The sequence below is a fragment of the Balaenoptera musculus genome, chromosome 10 (genome assembly GCF_009873245.2).
Source record: "Balaenoptera musculus isolate JJ_BM4_2016_0621 chromosome 10, mBalMus1.pri.v3, whole genome shotgun sequence".
NCBI classification, from domain to species: domain Eukaryota; kingdom Metazoa; phylum Chordata; class Mammalia; order Artiodactyla; family Balaenopteridae; genus Balaenoptera; species Balaenoptera musculus.
Genome location: NC_045794.1, coordinates 25075253 through 25090092, shown reverse-complemented (window position 1 = coordinate 25090092; position 14840 = coordinate 25075253). Strand labels below are relative to the sequence as shown.

The window sequence follows — 14840 nt, the reverse complement described above, 5'->3', positions numbered from 1 at the left end:
CTCACTTTGTCCCAGCTTACCCTTCCCCCTCCCCGTGTCCTCAAGTCCATTCTCTAGTAGGTCTGTGTCTTTATTCCTGTCCTGCCCCTAGGTTCTTCTGTCCTTTTTTTTTTTTTTTTTTTTTTTTTAGATTCCATATATATGTGTTAGCATACAGTATTTGTTTTTCTCTTTCTGACTTACTTCACTCTGTATGACAGACTCTAGGTCCATCCACCTCACTACAAATAACTCAATTTTGTTTCTTTTTATGGCTGAGTAATAGTCCATTGTATATATGTGCCACATCTTCTTTATCCATTCATCTGTCGATGGACACTTAGGTTGCTTCCATGTCCTGGCTATTGTAAACAGAGCTGCAATGAACATTTTGGTACATGACTCTTTTTGAATCATGGTTTTCTCAGGGTGTATGTCCAGTAGTGGGATTGCTGGGTTGTATGGTAGTTCTATTTTTAGTTTTTTAAGGAACCTCCATACTGTTCTCCATAGTGGCTGTATCAATTTACATTCCCACCAACAGTGCAAGAGGGTTCCCTTTTCTCCACGCCCTCTCTAGCATTTATTGTTCGTAGATTTTTTGATGATGGCCATTCTGTCTGGTGTGAGATGATATCTCATTGTAGTTTTGATTTGCATTTCTCTATTGATTAATGATGTTGAGCATTCTTTCATATGTTTGCTGGCAATCTGTATATTTTCTTTGGAGAAATGTCTATTTAGGTCTTCTGCCCATTTTTGGATTGGGTTGTTTGTTTTTTTGATATTGAGCTGGCAGGCGGATTCTTAACCACTGCGCCACCAGGGAAGCCCTCACTCCATATAATTCTTAATTTTACTCACATAGAACAGTGCCCTACGCGCAGTTATACAGGAATGGTCCCTGTAAGTTTCACAATTTCAGTGAGCAATTGACATTTAAGAAATTATTTATCAGGCTTATCATTTGATTTTTAAATTTTTAGATAAAATCTTAGGATATTTCACTTGTTTACAAAACATTTATCTGAACTTCAGCTGACCAAGACCCTCATCTCCCTAGGCTTAGCCAAAAACTAAGGAAGGCCCCTGAGCCTGGATACTTAATGCCAAAGCCCATCACAGAGAAATATAATATAGAATAAGAAAGAGTCTGAAGCAACTATTTTTTCTTACTTTCCACCAAAATTTATCATTTGGTTTCCAGAATTACAGCATTCAAAAAAGGAGGATAGTTTAACTTTTTAGGTAAGCACAATATAACCTAATCAAAGAACAACTCATAAAGAAATAAGCAAAAAATAAATACTTTTTTCTTTCTTTCTCTGATCTCCCTTTCTCTCACCCCCTTGTCCCTACCTCTCTCTTCTTCTCTTTCTGTCTCTCCTCTCTTTTGCAAATGCTATAAAGGGAAAATATTTTGAATTTCCCAGTATTTACTAAAAACCTCTTACATGAATATTGGTCTAAACTGCTTTAATTAATTTAAATTATACTCTTTGATAGGGACTCAGTAAATTGAAAGATGATATTTACAATAAGGATTCTCTAATTCTTATGTTAATTTGTTTTGTACCATGTTTACTTTGTCTCATTGAATTTCTCTCATCTTTTCAATCAGATGATATTAAGGGGGGGTAAAGATGGGCTGTATTAAAATGTCAGGCCTGTCTAAAGCTTTCTTCTTCACAGTATGATCTGAAGGTGGTTAATTTTGGTACTGGCACAATCTCTGACCTCCTGGGACAGTGATCTGGTGGTGATGCTTGAGGGCTCTGTCAGCAAAGGACGAGGAGTTAGCATTCCATGTACTACCTAAGGAAGCTGCCTGACTTTCATAAGAGGGTCAGAGACTGGTGCTCCGTTTTCAGCTTCAGTTGGCAGTAATTTTCAAATTGTTCTGTATTTAATCTTTTCCCTATTGAATAGAACTGTGTTAGACTATTTTACTATGTTAGACTGTTTTACTTGCCCTTTCTCTAGCTGAAAGCCAATTTAACTCAGGAGGGACATATGCTTTATTTCTTACTTTGACTGTTTCTTCTTCCCAAGAACTCTTTTTTATTCTTTCATTTCAAGGTCAAGTTCTATGTGGATTAGGTTACAATCAATTTTGTAAATTGATATAGTTTCTAAGGGTTACATAGCCAAATTTAAAAAAATTAGAGACCTAATAACCTAAGTTTTCACTCATGTGTGTATTTAAAAATGTCCTCCTTGAGCATCTACTGTGCGGCAAGTAGGGGCACCTTGAAAAAGGAAGTTTCCCTTATCTTTAGCATCTCATTCTAGTGGAGAAGAACAATATACAAAGATAATTCCAATTCCACATGCCATGGGAGCTGCCAGTCTAGGAGGGAACAACCAACATTTTCTGCAAGGATGGATGGAGGTTTTGCAGGAGAAGTAATATTTGAGCTGAGTTTTAAAGCTCAAGTATTAGTTGATTTGATTTTTGTTTTATGTTTTAATGTTTTATACACCAATATCTTATGTTAAAGAAATCTGTATCAAGCTGTTTTCCTATTAACAATTACACATACTCTGAATCTCTCCTGTCATTTGGAGTGTTGGAACATTTTGTTGTTCATTCTTAAGCCATAAATTGCATTACTTCATTTTCTCTAACCCTCCGTCTTGTCTTTTTTTTTTTTTAAATATTTATTTACTTATTTGGCTGTGCTGGGTCTTAGTTGCGTGGCATGTGGGATCTAGTTCCCTGACCAGGGATTGAACCCAGGCCCCCGGCATTGGGAGCGCTGAGTCTTAACCACTAGGGCACCAGGGAAGTCCCAGGGGTAATTTTTTTAACTCCTTACATGATGCTAATGTGCAGTCAGGTTTGGGAACAGTGTCCTAGGAAAGTGATGCAACCATGACCACTAAACATGTACAGGAAAGTTTATAGAAACGTGAATATCAGCAAAAGCCGGAATTCCAAATGTCCACTAGAGAAGCATGGATAATCAAAATCTATATAGTATACTCACACAGCAGTAAAATATATGACATTCCACAGGCTCTTTAGGTGAATCTTAAAAGCAATGCAGAGTTTAAAAAGCAAATTTCAGAAGAGTAGGTACCCTATAAAGCTCAGAAACAGGCAAAATTAAATTGCTTAGGCTTCATATATGGTTGAAAAAAATGCCAGGGAAAATAACCCACCATTTAGAGCAGTGGGCGGGGGGTGTGGGGATAGGATGAGGAACCACACACAAGTGGTATTAATAATTTTCTAGTTAAGTTGGGTGGTGGTTTTACAGATGTTTACGATCTTGCTCCATAACTTACATATACTTCTGTGTATACTGAATACTACACAGTATAAGTATACTTACAGACCTTTTAAATAATACTAGCCCTCAGCATAGAACATATTCTTCTCTCCAGGTAATTAGAGTTCCACACTCATTCGGAGCATTATACCCTTGCATTTTCGGCAGTTCCCTTTGCCTAGAAAGCACAAATTGCCACTGACACTTGCATTCCCTGATGTCGCTATTTAACTTTGCTTAGTTAACACTGGCAATTACATTTTCTACCATCTATTCTCTTCCAGGGGAAAAGGGTTTAAAATTTGTTTATCTCCTAGGTGCCAGATATTACTTGACATTTCCATTTAGGTCATTTAATCATTAAAGCTAATCTTATGAAAATGTTTTGAATGTAATATTGATAACCCCTGGGAATAGGGATTAAGTGTTGGTTCTGAAACCAGACTTCTTGGGTTCAAATCCCGTCTTCATCGTCAACTAGTGTTATGACTTTGGGCAAGTTAACCTCCTTATACTTCCATTTTCTCATCTATAAAGTGGAGGTAATAAAAAAACCTGTTCATAGAGATATCCTATAGTTAAAGGAGTTTATAAATTCAAACCACTTAAAAAAAGTGGCTGGCACCTAGTAAACTTTCAACTCATGTTAGTTATTATTTTGTGCATTTTTCTAAAATAAAGTTTTAAAGAGGATTTCCCCCCCAACCTGACCTTGGATCCTTTAAAAAATATTTGAAGAAAGAGAATAGTTAAAAAATTGTTACAAAAATGGATGAACCTCAAAATCATTATGCTAATTGGAAGAAGCCAGTTGCAACAGACTACATGTTACGATTCCACTTACATGGAATGTAGACAAATTTATAGACGGAAAGCAGAACAGTGGTTCCCTAAGGTAATGGGTAAGTGCAAGAAATAACAAAATGGGGGTGATGGAAATGTTCTAAAATTAGATTATGGTGATGGTTGCACAACTGCATAAATTTACTAAAATCATGGAATTGTACACTTACAAAATTTTTTTTAAGGAACAGTTTCAGAATTTTTACTTTAACAGCACTTTTATCAGGATGGGTAAAATCTGATTAAACTCTCATGTTTGAATGTAGTCAAAATCCAGCAATACACTGTTATGTGTGGAAGGCAGAGGCTATGTCATATGTTACTTGGGGAGAGGCTGATTTTATTAAGCCTTGCTGTTCAAGAATATAGTATAGCTTTCTAATTTTTCTGTTCTTTTTTATGTCTCCATTTTTTTTTTTTCAAAAATTCTCTTCATAATTTCCCTAAGGATTTAACTGGGGAATGACAGTCCCATTAGGCTACCTTAGTAGCTTTCCATGTGCCAACTTCTTTACATATATTAATTTAATTCTGAGCACAATTGTATCAGAAAGGCATTCTCTTTCCCATTTTACCAATGAGGAGATTGAAGCTAGGGAGGTTGACTTGTTTTACATCACACATCTGGTTTCAGAGCAAAATTAACACATAGATTTTTCTGATTACAGACTTTAATTACTATATCACATGGCTGATGGGTGTTTTCAGAAGATAATGTAGGCAAAATTGTGGAGTTTGGACTGGGGAGATAAGACTGGGAGCATGGAGAGATTGGAACTGGGCTGGCTTCATTCACACACTTGAACATGAGAAGGAAAATAAAATGGAGAGAGGTAAAAAGAAGACTTACATGTAATAAGGGAGGTTCAGTTTTCAGAGAGCTTAAAAATAGTATAAATTTCCTTGAATCCACCAGGAATTACTTGCCAGCTGCTGGTTAAAAAGACTTTACTACAGTAGTTTGAAGGAATTAGGATTTTTATTCTCTTACCTAAATGAAGTCAGGCAGCTGATAGGCAGCTCTACAAAGTTAGAGGGCCTGCGGCTTTTCCTGTCTTCCTCCTCCACCATCCTCAATGTATCGATTCAATCCTCAAGTCATAAAATTGCTGCAGGGCTCAGGTCATTGCAGTCACATTCCAAGATGGGAAATGAGGGAGGGCAAGGAGAAAAGGGGATAAATGGCTTTCATAAAAGCCCTACTCAGTGACTTTTACTTACATATCTACCTGCCAAGCCTGGGAATATAGTTCTTCACTTGGGTTTACTGTCCAGGATTCTTACACTAAAGAAGGAGAGAAGAGTATTTACATGGCAACCAGAAGTCTCTCCCACATCCCTAATTATAATACTTTGCATTAATTTTACTTTTATCACCTTTTCTAGGAATAAATGCAAAAGAAACAGTGTCAATTAAAAAGTGACACTGTGGTTGTATAAAGCAAAAATTATAATTCCTTACTTCACTGCTATCCTTTTCCCATTTCCTCTAGTTATCATTTGTAATAGTCCAGGACATCTCATAACAATAATAGGAGTTTCAGAAGGAGAAAACAGAGAAAATGGAGGTGAGAAATTAATCAAGGAAACAAATCAAGAAAACTTCCTAGAACTTAAGGGTATGTGTTGTCAGGTGGAAAGAATGCACTGGATGCCCAGCACAAGAGTGAAGACGGACCCAGGTCACAGATGTCACTGTGACGCTTAAAGGCACTGGGGACAAGAAAATTACATAAGATTCCAGAGAAAAACAGGTCTGATACAATGGGTCAAGAATCTGAGTGGCTTTAGACTTCTCATCAGGAATATTTAAATGCACAAAGGTGCTTTGCCATGTGGACCTCTCCACTGGGCTTCTTGAGTGGGCTGATGACAGAACAGCTGCATTTCCCCAAAGGATGATCCAAGAGAGAGCAAGGGGGAGCTGCACTGTCCTTTATGGCCTTTGCTAGCACCCTTTAAACTTTATAATAATTGTTTTTTTAATTCATCCTTGACAAATCATATAGTTTAACTGAATCAAGCCTATTTGCTTGGTGTATAGACCAAAAAAAAAAAAGCAAAAAAAGTACTAATTTCCCAGCCTCATTTTTTCCACCTTTTGCCTCCAAATGAAAGACGCTAATGGGTTCCTGTGTGTTCCTTCAGCGTGGACTTGGCTTAGGATAGACATGATGTTAATGGCATCTCCTACCTCGGACTCAGCAATCCCTATCTCTGTTATGATGGGGGTGCCAAAGGGGATCGATCACTGTGCTATAGAGCATCACCCTTATAGACGGATGTGATACCAAAGCAGCAGCCTCAATCTGTGTCAAGGACTCAGATCTTTAATGAGGTTCCCCCAACCTAACTACCCTCCATGAGAGGAAAAATCAACTTCTGACCAAGTTTACTCATGCAAAGACTGGTTCATGAGAAGGTGGAGGGAAGGGGGGAACAGGTATGACTGGCTTCTTTCCTTCTAAGACCCAGACAGGGAGGAGGGGGACCTCACTATTGTTGGTTCAAGTATCCTTTACTTAGAAAAACAAGTTTAATACATAAGAGTATTTGTCAGGTTAGGTCCTATTGAACAGTAAGATATACAAATGTATTCACAATTTTTAGTCAAAGCATCTGAACTCTGACCATATATTATTTACATATTTAGCTGCTTCTATATTTTTTACATGATAGGAAAATCAACTTATGGACATATCTCATATATGGGATGGAAATTATTTGACCTTCTTAGCTCAACATCAATGGTATATAATCATATCAGAAAATGGAAAAATGTCTCTGCTGTGCTCAGTTGAAAGTTGATTTTCCTTCTGTCATATCATCCTGGGTTTTTTTCCTTTCTAATTATGATAGTTTGTCACATACATAAAAATCACACAGTCTGGTGTATAGCATGAAACTGGAAATAGTCTTAATGAAGGAAATTGATTGGTCATTGGGACTGGTAGCTAGTGACTGAATCTGAGGTTAGTGGTGCCATTGACTTTTGTAGATACAGTGCAGAAGAAATAGATTTGGGGTAAATTATAAAATCCACTTGGGATATATTGAATTTGAGGTGTTTCTGGGGCATTCATATAGCAAAAAGTATTAACTTACCTTAATTTTGTTGCTTACTTGATAAAACTTTTATGCAAACTACAGAGAACTAAAAAAACAAACAAACAAACAAAAATCAGCATGAAAACACCTTTTGATCATTTGCACAAAATACAGGTTGTTTAGCACCAGTTGTTAATTCCCAGTCTAACACCTATCTCCCAGTTCTCTTCTGTGGGCAATGTTACCAAACCAGGTTCGTTTTACCTAGCGCACAGCAAGCCCAAATGCTGAGATGCTGAGGTCTGCAGCAAAGGCAGGGTTTTTCCACACAGCAGCCAAGTGAGGGGGCTGGAGGGCAAATCTCAAATTTGCCTCCCTGAAGGCAAGGGGCTCTGGGTATTTCTGGAATAAAGAAGCAGGGTGGTCTCAGTGGGGGAGCATGGAGAAGGGCGATGGGAAAAAGGTGAGGTAACAGTCATTCTGTGCAGGCCTAACTAAGCTATGGGCCACTGCACCTTCAAAAGGTCACCAAGTGGATACTCCACATGCCCAGTTGAAGGGTTGGTGGTCCCATCCAGCCTTAACCAGCTCAGCTTGAGCTAGACACAGATGACCCCAAGTTCCTTGAAAATAACTCGGGCAAACATCTTATTGTTTAGGCTATGGGCTGCTTGGAGGACAAGCAAGTCTTAAAATGACCTTGATTAGTGAAGGCAGATGAAAAGGATTTGACTAATCATTACCCACAGTTTCAGTAATACATAATACAATGGACATCTTTTTTTCCTTGGAAGCAAACTGTTTTCCAGATATAACTCCACCAATAACATAGGATTAAGTACTCGCCCCTCTTTCAAGTTAAGCAAGGTTTCAATCTTCAGGAGGAAATTTAGTCTTCACTGAGTATTTTAGAAGATGGTGAGCTGCTTTTTAAATAAGCAGGATCAAATTAGTCAGTTTTGTTTCACTGGGACATCCAACCCTTATGGGATAGTTGTTACCCTGAAAGTAGACTACTCTAGAGACCAGGCATCAGGTGTAACTAAGTGAACAACAACCAGCTTCCAGCCTCACAAGACCTCAAACAATCAGACCTACAAAGGAAGGGCTGATGGTGCATTTGTGGCTAAGATAAAGAAGCACTTTAGATATGTATTAACTCATTTAGTCCTTATAACAATCTTTGAGACATTATAGTACAATTTTATAGATGAAGAAAAGAGGACAAAAAAATGAAATAATGTGCCCAAGGCCACATGCTAGTAAGTGATTGAACTGGAATTTTAACTCAGGAAATCCTAGCTACAGTGTCTATGATCTTAGACATCACATTATGCTTCTTCTTAAATATGTGAAGGAGGCAGAAACTTTATATCAGTTTAGAGTTGGTTTAAAGTTTCTGGACTAATCCTGAAATGAAAGTCTGGAAATGAAATTGCATCAGTGGAAACTCTTTATCTGCCCTTATTTTCTAGGATAGTTTAAATTTAGTAAAATTTCATATTTCGATAAATGTTAATTCAATAAACAAAATGATGACTGCTCCTTTGAAAGGCAGTTTAGTCTTGTGGTCAAGATTTCTCTGCCTCTCCCAGCTATCTGACTTTGGGTAAATCACTTAACTGCCACTTGACTCAATTTCCTTATCTATTAAATGGGTAAATAATGTTATTATCGTACACAGTTGTAAAAGATTGAACGAGATGAGGAAAGTAAAGCATATAAATATTGCTTACTGGGGAAAAAAAGCAGTGCTTACCCTTTAAGAATTAGTCATTATTACGCTTTTGTTAGAATTTTTGGTCAATAAATCATAAAATTAAAAATCTCAATGTTTGGAAAATCTGGTAACACATGGGCTTACTCTTGAGCCCTTTTTTTTCCAAAGTTCCCTCTGTTACCTCTTATAATATGAAGTGTTAGGGAAAAAAGGTGAATGAAGTATTAATTTTCTTTCTCAACAAATATTTGAGTGCATAGAGAAGTATTGGTGGTATAAGAATGAGAAAGACAGATGTAATTTCTTACGGAGCTTACCATCTAGAAGACAAGAAAAACATTTAACAAATAATTAAAAGCGTTACCTGTGCCTGGAAAAGAAAGTTTAAACGTTCTTGACAGAAGAAAATAAAGGGGCACAAAACATGGTGCAGAGATTGGAAGAGTAATACGGATAGGGCTGCAAATGTTAATTCCTGCGCCCAAGTATCTCATTCCTAACGAAGTACTATTATAGGAGTTGAGATTCTTTCTGTGGTCTCTAAGTATCCGTTGGTAGGTAACAAATTTCTCCTTGGAGAAGTTAATTCCTTGCTAGCCACGTGATCACAACTGAAATAAGTTTAAACCGCGATTCTGTTTAGCCACGCCCCTTTAACTTGGCTCACACCTCTTGATTCACAAAGCACTTCGTCAGCGAAAGGAATATCGCGAGAACTCTACACCGTTCCCCCCCCCCCAACCCCGCTGACGTTTTTAACGGTGGTAGTTGCTTTTGTTCTCGCGATATTTCCGGGTAAACGGGAGCCCGGGTGACCGGGCTTCTGTGAAACATGGCGGTCGGCTGGGACCGTAGCACAAGGTAAAATACTGAAACCTCGCTGGGTGCTGTTTTCTCGTTTGTTCCAGGGCTGTTCAGGGCATGAATGTGGTTAAAGGGGTGAGAGCCCGTCATAGCGTTGGCTCCCTGTCTTAATTCCTGTCTTCCGGAGAGCGGGCCGGACCGGGGAGCCGGTCTACCTACCTTCCCCGGGGTCGTTACTGGCAGGACCCTGGGCAGCGCTGCGCCTGGAAACTCCCCTTTTCCTGGTCCAGTGTCTCTCCGCTGTCTTCCAACTTGAAGGAGTTTAGCTGCGTTCCCATAGCTGCTGACCCTGGCCCATTGCTTCTCACAGTGCCCCGTGCCCCGGTGGCTCCTCCCGTCCGCAGGGGCGGAGGGGTCCCGCGTTGTGAAGACCAGCCTGATCGTGTCCTGATCCTCCCGGGTGTCTGGCTCCCACCCCCTTTCAGATACCAAATTCTTCGCAGCAAGTTGCGCTCTCTAAGAAAGACCGAGATCTTGGCCTCGCCTCGGGAGGTTCGCACGCCGCTTAGGAAATTGAGAAAGGGGCAGGGCAGGGTGAGATGCTGTAGAAGAGACAGGTCCGAGCGTCACTACTTTTCTGAAACCCTCGGAGAGTTAAGAAGCCCTTGTTAGATAACGTGTCAGCTCGTGGTAGAGAATAGCCTTGGGTATTGGTAGTATATAGAATTAATAGGTCATTGTTTGAGAAAACACGTTCTAGTAACTTTTATATTTAAGATTTAGTGCCCTCGAGACAACGCAAAATTACAAAATATCGGTTAAAATGATGCAAGACTGGCTTTCAGAATCAGTTAAAGATGAAGATACAGAAGCAGATAAAGATACAGTTAAAAACGGGATTTATTTATTTGTTTGCAGTTGTACTTAGGTATTTCATTGAACTCTAGTGTACAGCCATTATAAAGAAATGAATTAGGCTTTTTCACTGAAGAAATCATGACTTATGTTTGTTTACTTAATTTGTTTATTGCTATCTCCAAAGTGATGCAATTATTCCAGTTCTCTTAGAGGAAAAACATGAAAAAAAGAAATTTCATGGTTTTCTTCAGGGGGAGAACGTGGGGCGGAATTTCTTTCTTTTTGATGATGAACTTCAGTCACAACTGACTGCTGTAATTGTTTGAGGGTACAAATCATAAACATATATCAATCTTGAAAGTCTCAGAGGAAATCAGTACTAGTCTGGAACAACAGCAACAAAAAGAATTAGAAAAAATGATAAATTTCTTTGAGGATTAGTCATTTAATTGGAAGAAATAGTGAAACATTTTTAATAGAAGTTACTTTTTAGGCAGTCTGTGCGTGCTCCAAATCCTATTCAACAGTTTTTCTATATTTATTCTGATTCTGCCTCTTAATGTCATGATGGGTAAATTAACCTCTTTCTGTCTTAGTTTCCTTATCTATAAAATGGGAATAATAATAAAACCTAACTCAGAAAGTGAGTGGTGATGATCAAGTGAGCTAAAACATACAAAGCACCTAGAACAATGCCTGACATACAGTTAACTTTCATTAAATGTTAGCTCTTGTTATTTTTAAATTTTTGTTTTCTAACTTCTATACCTACTCACAAAATGTTGCCTTTGTTCTTAGTCAAAATATAGACTGAAGAAGACGCTTCTATAAGTAATTTCTTTGATTCCAAAATTGATTAAACTCTTCAGTCTATATGGTTAAAATGTCCTTAAACTCCATCTTCCAATTGCTTGCTTTCTTGAGCCGTTATCCTCTCTTAATTACTAAGGTACACATTCCTCCTTCTACTACTCCATGCAGTCTTACTTCAATCTAGGTCAGTTCTAGGTCATTTCTGCCCTAGGTGCCTTGTTAACCCATTCTCCTTGCTTTTGGGGACCTTCGTTCTGTTGTCAATATATTTCATGTGTCTCTGACCTTTTCCTCACACTTTCCTTACTTGTTTAATTCAATTAATTTAATTCAGTTTTGTATGCTTTTATTTAGTAGTAACTGTAGTCAAACCATTCTTTGAGGAGGATGATGTTTGTCTTTGCTTCATCTCGCTACTAGGTACTTCCAAATTGTTGTGTTGCCATCACTCTATAGTCTCTTCTTTTAACTTTCATTCTATCCATTTATATAATCCTCAGTCTATTCATGTTATTATCACCTAACTTCAGATACTTTCCCACCTTCCTGAAGACTTTAACATAAACCTCAAATATCCTACAAGTCTTTGCATTTCTTTTGAGAATTAGAAACAGATATTTATCAAATGACTCATTTTTATCTTGATTAAAAACTGTGAGGTAACCATTATGTCTACGTCCCTCCTTTTAAAACAAAATTATAAAAGAGAATTCTGAGAAGTTGAGGATCTATTCAAATTTGTCACATAGCTGGTAAGTGCCTAGAAGTACCCCTAGTGTTTTTGATCACAGAAAACTCACATTTATACCATCTTACTTGGCTTCCAAGTAAACCTTTTTTTTTTAATCACTTGGAAGTTTATTAGATTTGTTTGAATTATGTTAGTGTAAATAATTTTAAAAACAAAATTTAACTCTGTTGTAAAAAGTTTTAAAGTAAAAAGAATGAGTACTTTTTTGATATCTGTGTTTGTAAAGTGAAACTAAGTTATCTTTCATAAAATTTATTGTATTACAATGCAATATTGTCAAGTAGTTTAAAATTACATATAAGTCCTGGTTTTGCTTTTCGTTTCTGAAGTTCAGTGATAGCCTGGATAATATTTGTTCCATCTCCTTTCTCATTGTTATTAATGGCTTGTGTTAGTTTCATAGGACTGCCATAACAAATTACCAACTGGATGGCTTTAAAAAATAGAAATTTGTTCTCTTACAGTTCGGGAGGCTACCAGACTGAAATCAGGGTGTCAGCAGGGCCATACTCCCTCTGACAGCTCTAGGAAAGAAACCTTCCTTGTCTCTTCTAGCATCTGGGCAATCCTTGGCTCCTTGGCTTGTAGATACATCACTCTAATCTCTGCCTGTCTTCACATGGCATTCTCCCCTGTGTGTCTGTGTATCCTCACGTGGCCTTGTTATAAGGGCACCAATCATTGGATTTTGGGCCACCTTAATGCAGTATGGTCTCTTAACTAATTACATCTTTAAAAACCCAAGTATTTCCAAATAAGACCCATTCACAGATACCAGGGGTTAGGACTTAAATGTATCCTTTTGGGAGACATAGTTCAACTCACAACAATGGCCATGTGTATTAACCAATTAAATATTTCTCATATTGTTAAATATCATTAAAAATAGAAGTTAGCTCATAAAGTGTGGGTAGCAGAAGATAAATTGTTTCTCCATTTTTGTTTGAAGAAGTAATTAAACTTAATTGAGCAGACCATAAAAGTGTCATGAATTCTATATTTTAATCTTGGCAAAGCATCTGATAGTTTCATTATAGTCACATGGACACAGATGATGAAATACTAGCTGTATGACATTACTTAGATTGAGTGTTGATAATGTGTCTCTGTGTTCCAGCATGAAAGGTGGTTTCTTATTTCTTATGCAGTTTTTCAAAGCATTGTCTTAGTTTTTATCAGTGACTTCCTGGAATTTGCTTGTTTTATTTTTTAGTATACACAACAGTTCAGGAGAGAAATTGAAGCTATGGTACTGGACTGGAGATTGTCAAAGTATGAAGAGCAACACCAACCAATGGGCAAAGGAATCTAGCATAATGGCTCCCAAATTTTGTTAACCAGTACAAAAAAATATATAGAAAAAATCAGGGAAAGGGACTGGACTTAAGGACTGATATAGAATTGCAGTTTTTAATTTTATTAAAGGAGGATATCCAAAAACAAAACAAACAAAAAACTTTCTATCTACTTTTATCACTTCATAAAAGAAAGGACATTCGACACATTAAAAAAAAGGAAGGAAGTAGTCTCAGAATAAAAGACAGATTTTTAAACTGAATAAATTTAACTTAAAAAAAATCCTATATTGTCCTTGTTTTTTTTTTTTTTTTTAAAGAAATTCACGTTCTTTTTATTTATTTATTTATGACTGTGTTGAGTCTTCGTTTCTGTGTGAGGGCTTTCTCTAGTTGCGGCAAGTGGGGACCACTCTTCATCGCGGTGCGCGGGCCTCTCACCATCGCGGCCTCTCTTGTTGCGGAGCACAGGCTCCAGACGCGCAGGCTCAGTAATTGTGGCTCACGGGCCCAGTTGCTCCGTGGCATGTGGGATCTTCCCAGACCAGGGCTCGAACCCGTGTCCCCTGCATTGGCAGGCAGATTCTCAACCACTGCGCCACCAGGGAAGCCCCTTGTTTTTTTCATTTAGGTACAGACTAGAAACTTTTGTAACAGAATGGCAGTTCTGTGGTTCTGGAAACCACTGATCTAGGGTCTTTCTAAATGCGTTTTTGAAAATGTCTGACCGAGCTGGATGGAGAGGCAAATAGAGTGGGAATGGGAGCAGTGGAACTGGATGACTGGGAGGAATCCAAGGGATTGAGAACACAGGGAAAATGAAGAGTAGATTCTTCCCTAGTGAGGAAATTAAAGAGCTGGAAGGATAATTGTTTCTGCTCAGAGAGGAGGATTGGTGATTTGGATATTAGAGGTGGCACAGTTTTAAAAGTTAAGAGGAGCCAAAGCATGGCCTTGTTCATGTGTGGCTTTGTATAGAATTAAGATGGAAGTCACTGGAGAATATCTGTTAGGCTTACATGGTAAAAGGATTATCATTTTGAATGAGTGCCCAAGAATGAGCGTCATAGGGTGGTGATGGAATGGGGAAGAAGAGAAGTACAGTGAATGATCCAGGTGCTGAAGTCATTAAGGAAATTCTAAATATATCCAGGTGTTAATGGAAGATGAATCAAGTGCTGAAGTGAGTTAGTGTACACTATGGGTTGGAGCATGGACTCTGGAACCAAGCTGCTTGGCAGTGAATCCAGTTTCTACCACCTGCTGTGTGGCCCTTGAAAATACTTGACTGGGGACTTCCCTGGTGGCGCAGTGGATAAGACTCCGCACTCCCAATGCAGGGGGCCCGGGTTCAATCCCTGGTCAGGGAACTAGATCCCACATGCATGCAGCAACTAAGAGTTCGCATGCCAAGGAGCCTGTGTGCTGCAACTAAGGAGCACAGGAGCCACAAC

The 14840-nt window shown here is 38.2% G+C and overlaps 1 protein-coding gene across 2 annotated transcripts in view; it reads left to right on the top strand.

Annotated features, from left to right (window-relative positions):
* Positions 1 to 9649: 9649 nt before the first annotated feature.
* Positions 9650 to 14840, top strand: part of ERGIC2 (ERGIC and golgi 2) — a 39267-nt gene continuing 34076 nt past the window's right edge. Inside the window, exon 1 of one of the 2 annotated variants that reach the window (XM_036866305.1) lies at positions 9650 to 9726. The gene's annotated coding sequence lies outside the window, so the exon portion shown is untranslated. The remainder of the gene's footprint in view (positions 9727 to 14840) is intronic. The other variant, XM_036866306.1, reaches the window with a different exon arrangement.